This window comes from Ranitomeya variabilis, chromosome 5 (genome assembly GCF_051348905.1).
Source record: "Ranitomeya variabilis isolate aRanVar5 chromosome 5, aRanVar5.hap1, whole genome shotgun sequence".
Classification (NCBI taxonomy): domain Eukaryota; kingdom Metazoa; phylum Chordata; class Amphibia; order Anura; family Dendrobatidae; genus Ranitomeya; species Ranitomeya variabilis.
Window position 1 is genome coordinate 418,959,280 of NC_135236.1, and position 16,234 is coordinate 418,975,513.

The following is a 16,234-nucleotide window of genomic DNA, read 5'->3' on the forward strand; positions in this document are numbered from 1 at the left end:
AGCAGTTTATTTAGTTTTTACGCTGCTCCCTACTGGAGTGACCATTGGGAGGTTTTTGGAACTTTTTAAAAAGTAGCAATTTATATATCTGGCGGCTTAGATCTATTTGCGGAGCTAAGTGTGATCACTTTGCGTCCCACATTACATATCATGAGAGCTCATTTGCTCAGGTCTCTGTTCTTCTTACAGAAGCCAACACCCTGTTACCAAACCAGCTCTTGGGGTTCTATGTCTTTACCCAGGCAGCAGCTTATGCTGTCACACTGCACTCCACTGATTGGGGTCTCTATTACAAATACAACTGCCTGCAGCAAATCAAGATTTACTACTACCTATATTTCCAATAATACCACTACATAAGATCTAAGAATATTAATATTGATATATATTAGACAAATACAACCAGACCATAACCAAATATCACCAGCACATACAATGATAATACTGCCATACTGATCATTATAGAAGCACTCCCACTAACCTTTTTACGCAGTAATTGTGTGTGTTCATGCATGTAATCTGCGATTTTACAATGAAAGCGGCTGTAGGAGAGAATATTAATACACTAACACTACATTACATGCATGTAAACACACATTTACTGCATAAAAACCGCTAGTGGGAGTGCTTCTTTAATCACAACTGCTGTACTAGGACTGACATTACCACCATACAGTGACCATATAATGGTAATATCGGTTCTGCACCAGTGCTCTGCAGACAGTGTATGCTCAGTATATGCTGTACAGGTTCTCACCAGTGGTGTGAGCGCTGATTGGAATCATTACTTTTCACTTTTCCATTTGGTCCTGAGTCCTGACCACCATGACTACTTCACCCATCCATAACTTATCCCTACAACATGTAACCTGGAGAAATTTTTGACTTTCTGCTTTTCCATGAACCTCCTCACATTCCCTACCTCTACAAAAACAATAAAGTGCTATGACCAGTGCCTTAGACAGCAATAATACCCCTCTGTGTCCTGTACAGTAATAACACTCTCCTTTTGTGCCACAAAGACTAAATATTCCCCCTCTGTGCCCCTATACTCTAATGATGTCCCCTCTGTACCTCATAGCAATAATGCTCCCCCGTGTCTCCTTACAGTTATACTGCACCATGTAATAATAATCATTTTATTTCTATAGCACCGACATATTCTGCAGCGCTTTACATTATAGAGGGGACTTGTACAGACAATAAAGACATTACAGAATAACAAACACATAGATCAAAACAGATACCAAGGGAATGAGGGCCCTGCTCGCAAGCTTACAATCTATGAAGGAAAGGGGAGACAAGAGGTGGATGGTAACAATTGCTTGTTCAGACCAGCCATAGTGTAAGAATCAGGTGTTCATGTAATGCTGCATGAAGCTGTTATCAGCCTAAGTATGTAGCAGTACAGACACAGAGGGCTATTAACTGCATAAATTGTATGAGAACATGATGCGAGGAACCTGGTTATGGTAAAAATTTTGAATGAGCAACAAATGTGTTTTTAGGGCATGCTTAAAACTGTGTGGATTGGGGATTAATTGTATTAACCTGGGTAGTGCATTCCAAAGAATTGGTGCAGCACGTGTAAAGTCTTGGAGACGGAAGTGGGAGGTTCTGATTATTGAGGATGCTAACATCAGGTCATTAGCAGAACGGAGGGCACGGGTAGGGTGGCAGATTGAGACAAGAGAGGAGATGTAGGGTGGTGCTGAGCCATAGAGTGCTTTTTGGATGAGGATAATAAGTTTGTACTGGATTCTGGAGTGGTATATAACACAGCCACGTAGTGTATAACACAGCCACGTAGTGTATAGCACAGCCCACGTAGTATATAGCACAGCCACGTAGTATATAGCAGCCACATAGTATATAGCAGCCACATAGTATATAGCACAGCCCACGTAGTATATAGCACAGCCACGTAGTATATAGCAGTGACATAGTATATAGCAGAACCACGTAGTATATAACACAGCCCACGTAGTATATAGCACAGCCATGTAGTATATAGCAGCCACATAGTATATAACACAGACAGCCATGTAGCATATAGCACAGCAAAATAGAACTTTCTGCTACAAAATATTACATGTTCATATATTAAACTGTCTGAAATATAAAATACAATTCCCTTACGGGTAAACTTTCTCTGGCTACATGAAATACTAATACTTTTCTATAGCAAAGTGCAACAAAGGCAACATATTCTGGAACTGAGGTAGTATAAACATGTAAAAAATACAAACGGCATTCAAGTGTCTCAACAAGTTGTGAGATCCTGTACCGGGATGTCCTTCTCACCAACAACAGTAGTATGGGGGACCCGTTCCAAACCCCCAACATATGTTTGGGTGGGCTGCAAGGCATAACTCTTCAGACCATTCTTCGACCACGCCAAACGGTTTTGTTCTGGATTATCTTTAAGGCAATAACTTTTAGTGCAAACAACAATCGTGTTTTCATTGGTGACATGTAAAACCAGTAGGAAGCACCTTAAAAAGTACTATGTACATGATAGTTCTGACCATTCACTGTCCATGGCCTCAATGTCCTTTTAAACAAGTTAACTCTTTTTAAACAGGAACCTTGCCAGGTTAATTGAACTTTTAACGGCTTACACAGTCATACTCATTTCTTTACTAATCCTGATGTTTCCAAGGGTAAACCTGGACATTGCATTCTCCTTGCCGGGAGTTCAGTCTTATGCCAGGTAAGACAAAAAGTTGATCTGTTCCCACTATGGGGGTCTGAGTGCTCCTAGAACACATTTCCACTGTGGCCTGCGTAGCCCTGGAACACACTGTAGTTGGTTCTCTTATGGTTGCAGGTGCAGAGGTTACCTGTCCAGGTAATGGAGCAGAACTGATTTCAGGTGGCTTAGCTGTTGTGTTGGCTGTGGTTCAGGATCACATGTGGGTGGCCCAGGTGCTGCCCTTTTGGTGTACATTTGTGGATGTGCAGAGCATACCACCCCTTTTCACCCCAGTGTCGGGTGTAGGTGACACGGTCTCCTGGGTAGAGGTCCCTATCCGGGTGTCCCTCTGCTACTGGGGCAGGGTCGGACTCCTTACCTCCCATCGCTGTGTCTCCGGTGCCAGACTCCTCCATAGTGGGCTGGGATACCGGAAGCTTGATCCTCTGCTGCTCCCACACCTTCTCTGCTGCGATGAACCAGGACCGCCGGAACTGACAACATAGCTCTTCCACCTCGGATCCAGGAACCTCCGGGTTCGTTGCTGACGGCTGGTCATAGCTCTTCTCCCATTGGCTGGGGCAGCTTCCTGTTTCCTCCCCATCCTCCGGGTGACCTCCACTCGCAATCTTGCCGGCTGGGTTCTGGGCCACACCTTCCTGTTGTTCCCACGTTCTCTTCCGTGGTTGGTCCCTTCTTCATCGCTTCCTGCAATTCCAGACCAGGAGGCTGATCTCTCTAGTGGACGGACAGATCTCTCTGACATAGTAGTATCAATGAGGGGTGGTCATGGCTTTTGCGCCGTTCCTCCAAACACCATCCACGACAACACGCCCTTCTCCTCTTGCACGCCACATGCTGCGGTAATGGCGGCAAATTAACAGTTCGATGATCTCTCAATTAAGCATACTCTTTTAGGTGCACGATTCCCATTTTAATGGGTCGGTCTATCATGTTCGTGACGTCAAGTTGGAGCGCCCGCTAGGACTGAGAGATACTTGGTACCGAGCCGGTTCTGTTCTTAAAGGGGTGGTCACAGTGTCAGTGACCCGGTCCGTGGCTCTAGGCGTCCAGTAAAAGAGGGTTAATGAAAATGGGAATAAAGTCTAATGTAGGAATGTTCGTGACGCCACCTTTGGTATTCGGCCAGGGGTGGCCAACGCTGCTAAAAGGGGTCCTCTGGGGTTGATGGTTTTGCAGCTTAGATGGTATAGCTCCCCACAGGTAGAGCTTGGTCCCCAGGGCTCCCAGTGTTGCTGGTAAAAGGGATGGTTGACGGTGGAGTGCAGGAAAGAATTAGAGGACACAAGGTTGCAGTCTCTTTACATTTTACTGATGCAGTTCAGGTACAGGTTACAGGTGATCTTTGGAATCCGGGCAGCCTGGAAGCGATTCGGAATCCCTCTAGCCAGGTGGGGTTGGCAGCCTTCCTTACTGCATTGTGTTCTTAGTCCCTTGCTGCCTGTAGCTTTGTACAAGGTCCTCTCTCTCTCTCTTTCCTTTTAGGTGGACACTACCTGCATGGCAGGAAACTCAAGCCTTTTTACAGTGGTCCCTTCTTGTGGTGACTCCGGGCTCTTTCTGCTGCTGTTCATTCAGGTGTAATGGTGGCCAGGAGACTTGGAATCTCTTGGAATTTCTGCTGTGGTGCATACAGTTACCCCCACAACCTCGGAATTCCGGCCTCTGGTTTCTGCGCTTGATCCTGGAGTGAGCCCAATCGCAGCTCCACTCCAGTTTTCGCTCTCCTCCTTTGCTCCTTCTCCCCTCACTGTCTCCTACAATCTTCCTGACTCTCCTGTCAGGAGCTGCAGAGCCGCATGTCTGCTCAGCTCCTGCTCTCCTCACAGACTCCACTAACTCCTCCTCCAGCCAGAATATATAGGGAAGCTACCCTCAAACCGGGCTTAGAGCTCCCCCTTCTGGCCTGGAGTCAGAACAGTGTTGTATGTACGTGTTACCTGTTAAAGGGATCTTCCTCACTTCCAGGCATGGCATCACCCTCCCCGTCAGGAAGGCAATACCACTGTAAAAATCAAATTCCTGGGGTGTTACACATGCATCCTCCATAGTCCTCCATATACTATATAGCACCCCCCATGTAAAATACAGCACCACCCCACATATACAGCACAGCACCACCCCCATATGCAGCACAGCACCCCTATATACAATACAGCACCCCTATATACAGCACGGCCTCCCATATACAGCACAGTCCCCCTACATACAATACAGCACCCCCCCATATACAGCACCCTTCATATACAGCACAGCACCCCCACATACAGCAAAGCACAGCACCGCCATATACAGCACAGCACCCCCATATACAGCACAGCACTGCCATATACAGCACAGCAACCCCTATACAATACAGCACAGGACCCCCATATACAGCACAGCACCCCTCATATACAGTATAGCATCCCCCATCTACAGCACAGCAACTCCATATACAATACAGCACCACCATATACAGCATTCCCCATATACAGCACTCCTATATACAATACAGCACAGAACCCCCATATACAGCACAGCACCCCTCATATACAGCACCCCATTTACAGCACAGCAACTCCATATACAATACAGCACCGCCATACACAGCACAGCACTGCCATATACAGCACAGCACCGCCATATACAGCACCCCCATATACAATACAGCACCCCCATATGCAGAACAGCACCCCTCATATACAGCACCCTTATATATACAGCACCCCATATACAGCACCCCTATATACAATACAGCACGCCCATATACAGCACCCCCATATACAATACAGCACAGCACCTCCATATACAGCACAGCACCCCTATATACAGCACAGCACCCCCTATATAGCACAGTACCCCCATATACAGCACAGCACCCCCATATACAGCACACCCATATACAGCACACCTATATACATTATAGCACCCCCATATGCAATACAGCACCCCCATATACAGCCCAGCACCCCTCAAATACAATACAGCACAGCACCCCCATATACAGCACAGTACCCCAATATACAGCACCCCCCATTTGCAACACAGCACCCCTCATATAGAATACAGCACAGCACCCCCCATATACAGCACCACATATACAGCATAGCACCCCTATATACAATACAGCAAAACATACCTCATATACAGCACAGCACTGCCATATGCAGAACAGCAGCCCCCATATACAGCACCCCCATGTACAGCACAGCACCCCACATATACAGCACCACATATACAGCACAGCACCTCTATATACAAAACAGCACATCATACCTCATATACAGCACAGCACTGCCATATGCATAACAGCACCCCCCTAATACAGCACATCACCCCCCATATACAGCACAGTATCCCCATATACAGAATCCCCATATACAGCACAGCACCCCTATATACAATACAGCACAGCACCACCATATACAGCACAGCACACCCCTATACAGCACCCCCCATTTACAGCACAGCACCCTCATATACAATACAGCACAGTACCCCCATATACAGCACAGCACCCCTCATATGCAGCACAGCACCCCTCATATACAGCACCAAATATACAGCACAGCACCTCTATATACAATACAGCACAGCATACCTCATATACAGCACTGCCATATGCCGAACAGCACCCCCCATATATAGCACACACACCCCATATACAGCACCTGGAGTCTGATGAACACAGACAGTCACTTGATGCAGAAAGGTAGAATGAATCACAGATGGACCAATCAGTCACACTCCCTGGCTGGAAGGGGCGGTTGCAGAGGAGACAGTCAATTGCTGCTGTATTGAAAGTAAAAGTACAACCACGAGACCGTGACGTCATCAGAGGTCATTGCCGGGAGCATTGGTAACGCTGCGCGGGATGCCGGAAGGTAAGAATATTGCGATTTTTTTTAATTATCATTTTTAACCTGGGTTGTGTTGTGTATGCGTTTTCGCAGCGGAAAACCGCTGCGAAGACGCATACACAACAGGTGCACATAGCCTCGACGGGTCCGTCAGAAAAACGGGCCCAGTGCACCCGTTTTTTGCAATCTGCACAGGATCCATCTTTTCAACATTTTGACGGATCCTGTGCAGATTCTAAAAACGGAAGTGTGAAAGAGGCCTTAAAAAGTTGATTGTGACTTGCAGGATCGCTACTTCCAACAGGTGGCGCTATAGGGTTTAAGTCCTCTTTTTCTCTGAAGAGGCAATTTGCATATTACATAGCAATCCAGCAATTCTACTACATAGGAGCAATCTGAGCATTGCTCCTATGTAGCAGAGCTGATCAGGCTATGCCAGCTTCTATCCCATGGAGGCTATTGAACCATTGCAAAAGTAAAAAAAAATGTTTTAAAAAATATGAAAAAAAAATAAAAGTTTAAATCACCCCCCTTTTGCCCCATTCAAAATAAAACAATAAAAAAAAATCAAACAAACATATATTTGGTATCGCTGCGTTCAGAATCGCCCAATCTATCAACAAAAAAAAAGGATTAACCTGATCGCTAAACAGCGTAGCGAGAAAAAAATAAAAAATGCCAGAATTACGGGTTTTTTTGTCATCGCGACATTGCATTAAAATGCAATAACGGGCGATCAAAAGAATGTATCTGCACAAAGGTGATATAATTAGAAACATCAGCTTGGTGAGCAAAAAATAAGCCCACACCCGACCCAAGATCCCGAAAAATGAGGGCTTATTTTTTGCGGGACGAGTTGTACTTTTGAATGACACTATTGGTTTTACCATGTCGTGTACTAGGCAAAGGGAAAAAAATTCCAAATGCAGTGAAAATGCAAAAAAAAAAAAGTGCAATCCCACACTTGTTTTTTGTTTGGCTTTTTTGTTAGGTTCACTAAATGCTAAACCTGCCATTATGATTCTCCAGGTCATTATGAGTTCATAGACACAAAACATGTCTAGGTTATTTTTTATCTAAGTGGTGAAAAAAAATTCCAAAATTTGCCAAAAAAAAGATAAATTTGCACAATTTTATTTTTTTTTGGCAAATTTTGGAATTTGTTTTCACCACTTAGATAAAAAATAACCTAGACATGTTTTGTGTCTATGAACTCATAATGACGTGGAGAATCATAATGGCAGGTCTGTTTTAGCATTTAGTGAACCTAACAAAAAAGCCAAACAAAAAACAAGTGTGGGATTGCCCTTTTTTTTTTTTTTTGCATTTTCACTGCATTTGGAATTTTTTTCCCTTTGCCTAGTACACGACATGGTAAAACCAATAGTGTCATTCAAAAGTACAACTCGTCCCGCAAAAAATAAGCCCTCAAATGGCCATATTGACGGAAAAATAAAAAAAAGTTATGGCTCTGGGAAGGAGGGGAGCAAAAAACGCAAAACTGAAAAAAGCTCCGGGGGTTAAGGGGTTAATTTTTATGCCCTCAACTCAGAGTCATATTTCAAAAATAGTTAATAAATAACATTTACCACATGTCTACTTTACATCAGCACAATTTTTGAAACATAATTTTTTTTCTGTTTGGAAGTTATAAGGGTTAAAAGTTGACCCAGCGATTTCTCAGTTTTACAACATTTGCAAAACCATTTTTTTAGGGACCACCTCACATTTGAAGTGACTTTGAGGGGCCTATATGACAGAAAATACCCAAAAGTGACACTATTCTAAAAACTGACTAAGTTCAGTATTACAACACAGAAGAAAAAGAGCACAAGAAGTCCCAAATAAAAAACTGGGTATTACTTTATTCAAAAATACAGGTAAACACCACAAAATAACCACAAAGAAATCAAATAGACAAAGTGAAATAGCTGACATTACAGGTATAACACCCAGAGACCATATATATGAAAATGGATGGGGGGACACAAAATGCCATTACCAGAAGCAATATTATTGCATAATGTGTAAAAAAAAAAAAAAAAAAAAGCGTATTCAAAATAAATGTCACTGGTAGGAAATATCAAAGTGCTCGGAGCAATAAATTAGTGCAGCTTCTTAAGATAGTAAGATAGTGTGTCTAATATCAAAATATAAAGATGCTGCTAATATAAGAAAGTTAAGAAGCAGTTCGACAGCCAAACCAGTTACAATGCTGCCCAGTGAAAAAAAATTAGGTATCACTTTAAAAAACAAATACATTACTGGGAATGTCAAATGGAATCCTCACCCATTGTCTCCACTGCGGTGGACACAGCCCCCCCGAGGAAGCCCATGCGAAACATGCGTTGGGGCTGCACTACTCAGGTGACCGCTGTGGAAACTATGGGTGCAGAGTGGACATTAATGAGAAATGTATGAACTTTTTTGATTTTACCAAATGGCTGCAATGAAACAAAGAGTGAAAAATTTAAAGGTGTCTGAATACTTTCTGTACACACGGTATGTTCAGTAAACGCACTCAATACTTGGTCGGGGCTCCTTTTGCATCAGTTACTGCATCAATGTGGAGTGGCACGGAGGCGATCAGGCTGTGGCTGTTATGGAAGCCCAAGTTGCTTTGACAGCAGCCTTCAGCTAGTCTTCATTGTTGGGTCTGGTGTCTCTCGTCTTCGTTTTGACAATACCTCATAGATTATGGGGTTAAAGTCAGGTGAGTTTCCTGGCCAATCAAGCACAGTTAGGCTACGTTCACATTTGCGTTGTGGGCCGCAGCGTCGGCGACGCAACGCACAACGCAGGAACAACGCATGCACAACGCTGCGTTTTGCGACGCATGCGTTCTATTTTTGAACGCAAAAAAATGCATCATGCTGCGTCCTCTGCGCCATGCCGCTTGCGCCAAAAAGGACGCATGCGTCCCAAAACGCAACGCATGTCCATGCGCCCCCATGTTAAATATAGGGGCGCATGACGCATGCGGCGACGCTGCAGCGTCCGACGCTGCGGCGCACAACGCAAATGTGAACGTAGCATTATACTGTTGCTTTTAAACCATGTATTGGTACTTTTGGCAGTGTGGACAGGTGTCAAGTCCTGCTAGGGAACAAAATTTCCATCTCCAAAAAGCTTGTCGGCAGAGGGAAACTCTAAAATATCCTGGAAGACGGCTGCGCTGACTTTGGTCTTGATAAAACACAGTGGGTCTACCCCAGCAGATGACATGGCTCTCCAAACTATCACTGACTGTGGAAACTTCACACTAGACATCAAGCAGCTTGGATTGTCTGTCTCTCCACTCTTCCTCCAGACTCTGGGACCTTGATTTCCAAATGAAACGCAAAATGTACTTTCATCTGAAAACAACACCTTATACCACTGAGCAACAGTCCAGTTCTTTTTCTCCTTAGCCCAGATAAGAAGTTGTCTATTGGTCATGAGTGACTTCACACAAGGAATGTGACACTTGTAGCACATGTACTGGATACATATGTGTGTGGTGGCTCTTGAAGCAATGACTCCAGCAGCAGTCCACTCCTTCTGAATCTCCCCTAATTTTTTGAATAGCCTTTTCTTAACAATCCTTTCAAGTCTGCGGTTATCCCAGTTGCTTGTGCATCTTTTTCTACTATACATTTTCCTTCCACTCAACTTTCCAAAATATGCTTGGATACAGCACTCTGTGAACAGCCAGCTTCTTTAGCAATGACCCTTTATGGCTGACCCTCCTGGTGGAGTGAGTCAATGACTGCCTTCTGGACATCTGTTAAGTCAGCAGTCTTCCCCATGATTGTTGAGCCTGCTGAAACAGACTAAGGGAATTTTTTAAACGCTTAGGAAGCCTTTGCAGGTGTTTTTGTGAATTATTCTAATTTACTGAGATAATGACTTTTGGGTTTTCATTGGCTGTAAGCCATAATCATCAACATTATCAGAAATAAACACTTGAAATAGATCACTCTGTTTGTAATGAATCTACATATGAGTTTCACTTTTTGCATTGAAGAACTGAAATAAACTTTTTGATGATATTCTAATTTTGTGACAAGCACCTGTAGATGACATAGATACAGTATATAGATAAGCTTGATGCCCTGTAGATATTGTAACATAGTAACATAGTCATTAAGGTTGATGTCTATCTAGTTCAACCCATAGCCTAACCTAACATGCCCTAACATGTTGATCCAGAGGAAGGCAAAAAAAAAACCCATGTGGCAAAGAGTAAGCTCCACATTGGGGAAAAAAATTCCTTCCCGACTCCACATACGGCAATCAGATTAGTTCCCTGGAATCTAGTATATATAACCTGTAGCATTATACTTTTCAAGAAAGGCATCCAGTCCCCTCTTAAATTTTAGTAATGAATCACTCATTACATCATACGGCAGAGAGTTCCATAGTCTCACTGCTCTTACAGTAAAGAATCTGCGTCTGTTATTATGCTTAAACCTTCTTTCCTCCAGACGTAGAGGATGCCCCCTTGTCCCTGTCTCAGGTCTATGATTAAAAAGATCATCAGAAAGGTCTTTGTACTGTCCCCTCATATATTTATACATTAAAATAAGATCACCCCTTAGTCTTCGTTTTTCCAAACTAAATAGCCCCAAGTGTAATAACCTATTTTGGTATTGCAGACCCCCCAGTCCTCTAATAACCTTGGTCGCTCTTCTCTGCACCTGCTCTAGTTCAGCTATGTCTTCCTTGTACACCGGACCAGAACTGTACACAGTATTCTAAGTGTGGTCGAACTAGTGACTTGTATAGAGGTAAAATTATGTTCTCCTCATGAGCATCTATGCCTCTTTTAATGCATCCCATTATTTTATTTGCCTTTGTAGCAGCTGCCTGACACTGGCCACTAAATGTGAGTTTGTCATCCACCCATACTCACAGGTCTTTTTCATTGACAGTTTTGCCCAGAGTTTTAGAATTAAGCACATAGTTATACATCTTATTACTTCTACCCAAGTGCATGACCTTACATTTATCCCCATTAAAGCTCATTTACCATTTATCAGCCCAAGCTTCTAGTTTACATAAATCATCCTGTAATATAAAATTGTCCTCCCCTGTATTGATTACCCTGCAGAGTTTAGTGTCATCTGCAAATATTGAAATTCTACTCTGTATGCCCCCTACAAGGTCATTAATAAATATGTTAAAAAGAAGAGGGCCCAATACTGACCCCTGCGGTACCCCACTGCTAACCGCGACCCAGTCCGAGTGTGCTCCATTAATAACCACCCTTTGTTTCCTATCCCTGAGCCAGCTCTTCACCCACTTACACATATTTTCCCCTATCCCCATTATTCTCATTTTATGTATCAACCTTTTGTGTGGCACCATATTAAAAGCTTTTGAAAAGTCCATATACACTACGTCCACTAGGTTCCCTTGGTCCAGTCCGGAACTTACCTCTTCATAGAAATTGATCAGATTAGTCTGACAGGAACGGTCCCTAGTAAACCCATGTTGGTATTGGGTCATGAGGTTATTCCTCTTCAGATACTCCAGTATAGCATCCCTTAGAATGCCCTCCAGGATTTTACCCACAGTAGAGGTTAAGCTTACTGGCCTATAATTTCCGAGTTCAGTTTTTGTCCCCTTTTTGAATATTGGCACCACATTTGCTATACGCCAGTCCTGTGGTACTGACCGTTATTATAAAGTCTTTAACCCCTTTCTGTCATTGGACGTACTATTCCATCCATGTGGGGTGGGCCCTACTTCCCAAGGACGGAATAGTACGTCCAGCACGATCGGCCGCGCTCACGGGGGGAGCGCGGCCGATCGCGGCCGGGTGTCAGCTGACTATCGCAGCTGACATCCGGCACTATGTGCCAGGAGCGGTCACGGACCGCCCCCGGCACATTAACCCCCGGCACACCGCGATCAAACATGATCGCGGTGTACCGGCGGTATAGGGAAGCATTGCGCAGGGAGGGGGCTCCCTGCGTGCTTCCCTGAGACCCCCGGAGCAACGCGATGTGATCGCGTTGCTCCGAGGGTCTCCTACCTCCTTCCTCGCTGCAGGTCCCGGATCCAAGATGGCCGCGGCATCCGGGTCCTGCAGGGAAGGAGGTGGCTTACCGAGTGTCTGCTCAGTGCAGACACTTGGTAAGCCTGCAGCCCTGCACAGCAGATCGCAGATCTGGCAGAGTGCTGTGCACACTGCCAGATCAATGATCTGTGATGTCCCCCCCTGGGACAAAGTAAAAAAGTAAAAAAAAAATGTCCACATGTGTAAAAAAACAAAAATAAAAAAAAATTCCTAAATAAATAAATAAATAAAAAAAATTATTCCCATAAATACATTTCTCTATCTAAATAAAAAAAAAATCAAACAATAAAAGTACACATATTTAGTATCGCCGCGTCCGTAACGACCCCACCTATAAAACTACATAACTAGTTAACCCCTTCAGTGAACACCGTAAAAAAAAAAAAACGAGGCAAAAAACAACGCTTTATTCTCATACCGCCAATCAAAAAGTGGAATAACACGCGATCAAAAAGACAGATAAAAATAACCATGGTACCGCTGAAAACGTCATCTTGTCCCGCAAAAAACGAGGCACCATACACCATCATCAGCAAAAAAATAAAAAAGTTATAGTCCTCAGAATAAAGCGATGCCAAAATAATTATTTTTTCTATAAAATAGCTTCTATCGTATAAAAGCGCCAAAACATAAAAAAATGATGTAAATGAGATATCGCTGTAATCGTACTGACCCGAAGAATAAAACTGCTTTATCAATTTCACCAAACGCGGAACGGTATAAACGCCTCCCCCAAAAGAAATTAATGAATAGCTGGTTTTTGGTCATTCTGCCTCACAAAAATCGGAATAAAAAGCGATCAAAAAATCTCCCGTGCCCGAACATGTTACCAATAAAAACATCAACTCGTCCCGCAAAAAACAAGACCTCACATGACTCTGTGGACTCAAATATGGAAAAATTATAGCTCTCAAAATGTGGTAACGCAAAAAATATTTTTTGCAATAAAAAGCGTCTTTCAGTGTGTGACGGCTGCCAATCATAAAAATCCGCTAAATAACCCGCTATAAAAGTAAATCAAACCCCCCTTCATCACCCGCTTAGGCTACGTTCACATTTGCGTTGTGCGCCGCAGCGTCGGCGACGCAACACACAACGCAGGAACACCGCATGCACAACGCTGCGTTTTGCGACGCATGCGTCCTTTTTTTGCTTGATTTTGTACGCACAAAAAATGCAACTTGCTGCGTCCTCTGCGCCATGACGCGTGCACCGCAGTGACGCATGCGTCGCAAAACGCAAGTGCAACGCATGTCCATGCGCCCCCATGTTAAATATAGGGGCGCATGACGCATGCGGCGACGCTGCGGCGCAGAACGCTAATGTGAACGTAGCCTTAGTTAGGGAAAAATTTAAAAAATTTAAAAAATGTATTTATTTCCATTTTCCCATTAGGGTTAGGGCTAGGGTTAGTGTCATGGTTCCCAATGGCAAGGGAACGTAAAAAACACATAAGTAACGAACGAGCTCTCGGGTGATGGAATCTCGAGTTGACCGTGAGCTAAATCTACCACACAACTAACAGTAGCCAGGGAGCATACCTACGGCTTCCTATATGCCACGCGCCAGCCGGAGGACTAACTACGCCTGGAAGAGGAAGAAACAGACCTGGCTTACCTCTAGGGAAATACCCCAAAAGATGATAGCAGGCCCCCACATGTAATAACGGTGAATTAAGAGGAAAAGACATACACAGTATGAAAGTAGATTTAGCAAAGAGAGGTCCACTTACCAGATAGCAGAAGGATACAAAAGAGGACTTCACGGTCAACTGAAAACCCTTTCAAAAACCATCCTGAAATTACTTTAAGACTCCTGTGTCAACTCATGACACAGGAGTGGCAATTTCAGCCCGCAAGAGCTTCCAGCTACAGAGAATTACAAAAACTGCAAACTGGACAAAAGGTACAAAACAAAAGGACAAAGTCCACTTAGCTGATCAGCAGACTAGTAGCAGGAACATGCAACCGAAGGCTTTGGTTACAATGATGACCGGCAAGGAAATGACTGGAGAGCAAGGCTAAATAGGAAACTCCCAAACACTGATGGAAGCAGGTGAACAGAAGAAGCAAAGTGCAAACAAGTCACCAGTACCACCAGCAACCACCAGGGGAGCCCAAAAAGCGGATACACAACAGTACCCTCCCCTTAAGGAGGGGGCACCGAACCCTCACAAGAACCGCCAGGGCGATCTGGATGAGCCCTATGAAAGGCACGAACCAAATCCGAGGCATGAACATCAGAGGCAGTTACCCAAGAATTATCTTCCTGACCATAGCCTTTCCATTTAACCAGATATTGAAGTCTCCGTCTGGAAATACGGGAGTCCAAGATCTTCTCCACGACGTACTCCAATTCACCCTCCACCAGCACAGGAGCAGGAGGTTCAGTAGAAGGAACCACCGGTACCTCATATCTCCGCAACAACGACCGATGGAACACATTATGGATAGCGAAAGATGCCGGGAGGTCCAAACGAAAGGAAACAGGGTTAAGAATCTCCAAAATCCTATAAGGACCGATGAACCGAGGCTTAAATTTGGGAGAAGAAACCCTCATAGGGACAAAACGGGAAGACAACCACACCAAGTCCCCAACGCGAAGGTGGGGACCAACATGACGACGACGGTTAGCAAACTGCTGAGTCCTCTCCTGGGACAATTCCAAATTATCCACCACTTGTCCCCAAATCCGATGCAACCGATCCACCACCGCATCCACTCCAGGACAATCCGAAGATTCAACCTGACCAGATGAAAAACGCGGATGAAACCCTGAATTGCAAAAGAAAGGAGAAACCAAAGTGGCAGAACTAGCCCGATTATTAAGAGCAAACTCCACCAACGGCAGAAAGGCAACCCAATCATCCTGATCCGCAGACACAAAACACCTCAAATAAGTCTCCAAAGTTTGATTAGTTCGCTCCGTCTGGCCATTGGTCTGAGGATGGAATGCAGACGAAAAGGACAAATCAATGCCCAACCTGGCACAGACTGCCCGCCAAAATCTAGACACGAACTGGGTACCCCTGTCAGAAACGATGTTTTCCGGAATACCATGCAAGCGAACCACATTTTGAAAAAACAGAGGGACCAACTCAGATGAGGAAGGCAACTTAGGCAATGGCACCAAATGAACCATTTTAGAAAAACGGTCACACACCACCCAGATGACAGACATCTTCTGAGAAACAGGGAGATCCGAGATAAAGTCCATAGAGATGTGCGTCCAAGGCCTCTTCGGAATAGGCAAGGGCAACAACAACCCACTAGCCCTAGAACAACAAGGCTTGGCCCGAGCACACACATCGCAAGACTGCACAAAAACACGCACATCTCGAGACAGGGAAGGCCACCAGAAGGATCTAGCCACCAAATCTCTGGTGCCAAAAATTCCCGGATGACCTGCCAGAGTAGAAGAATGAACTTCCGAGATGACTCTAGTGGTCCACTCGTCAGGAACACCAGTCTACCAGACGGACAACGATCAGGTCTATCCGCCTGAAATTCTTGCAAAGCACGTCGCAAATCTGGAGAGACAGCAGACAAAACCACTCCATCCTTAAGGACACCAGCAGGTTCAGAATTCCCAGGAGAGTCAGGCTCAAAACTC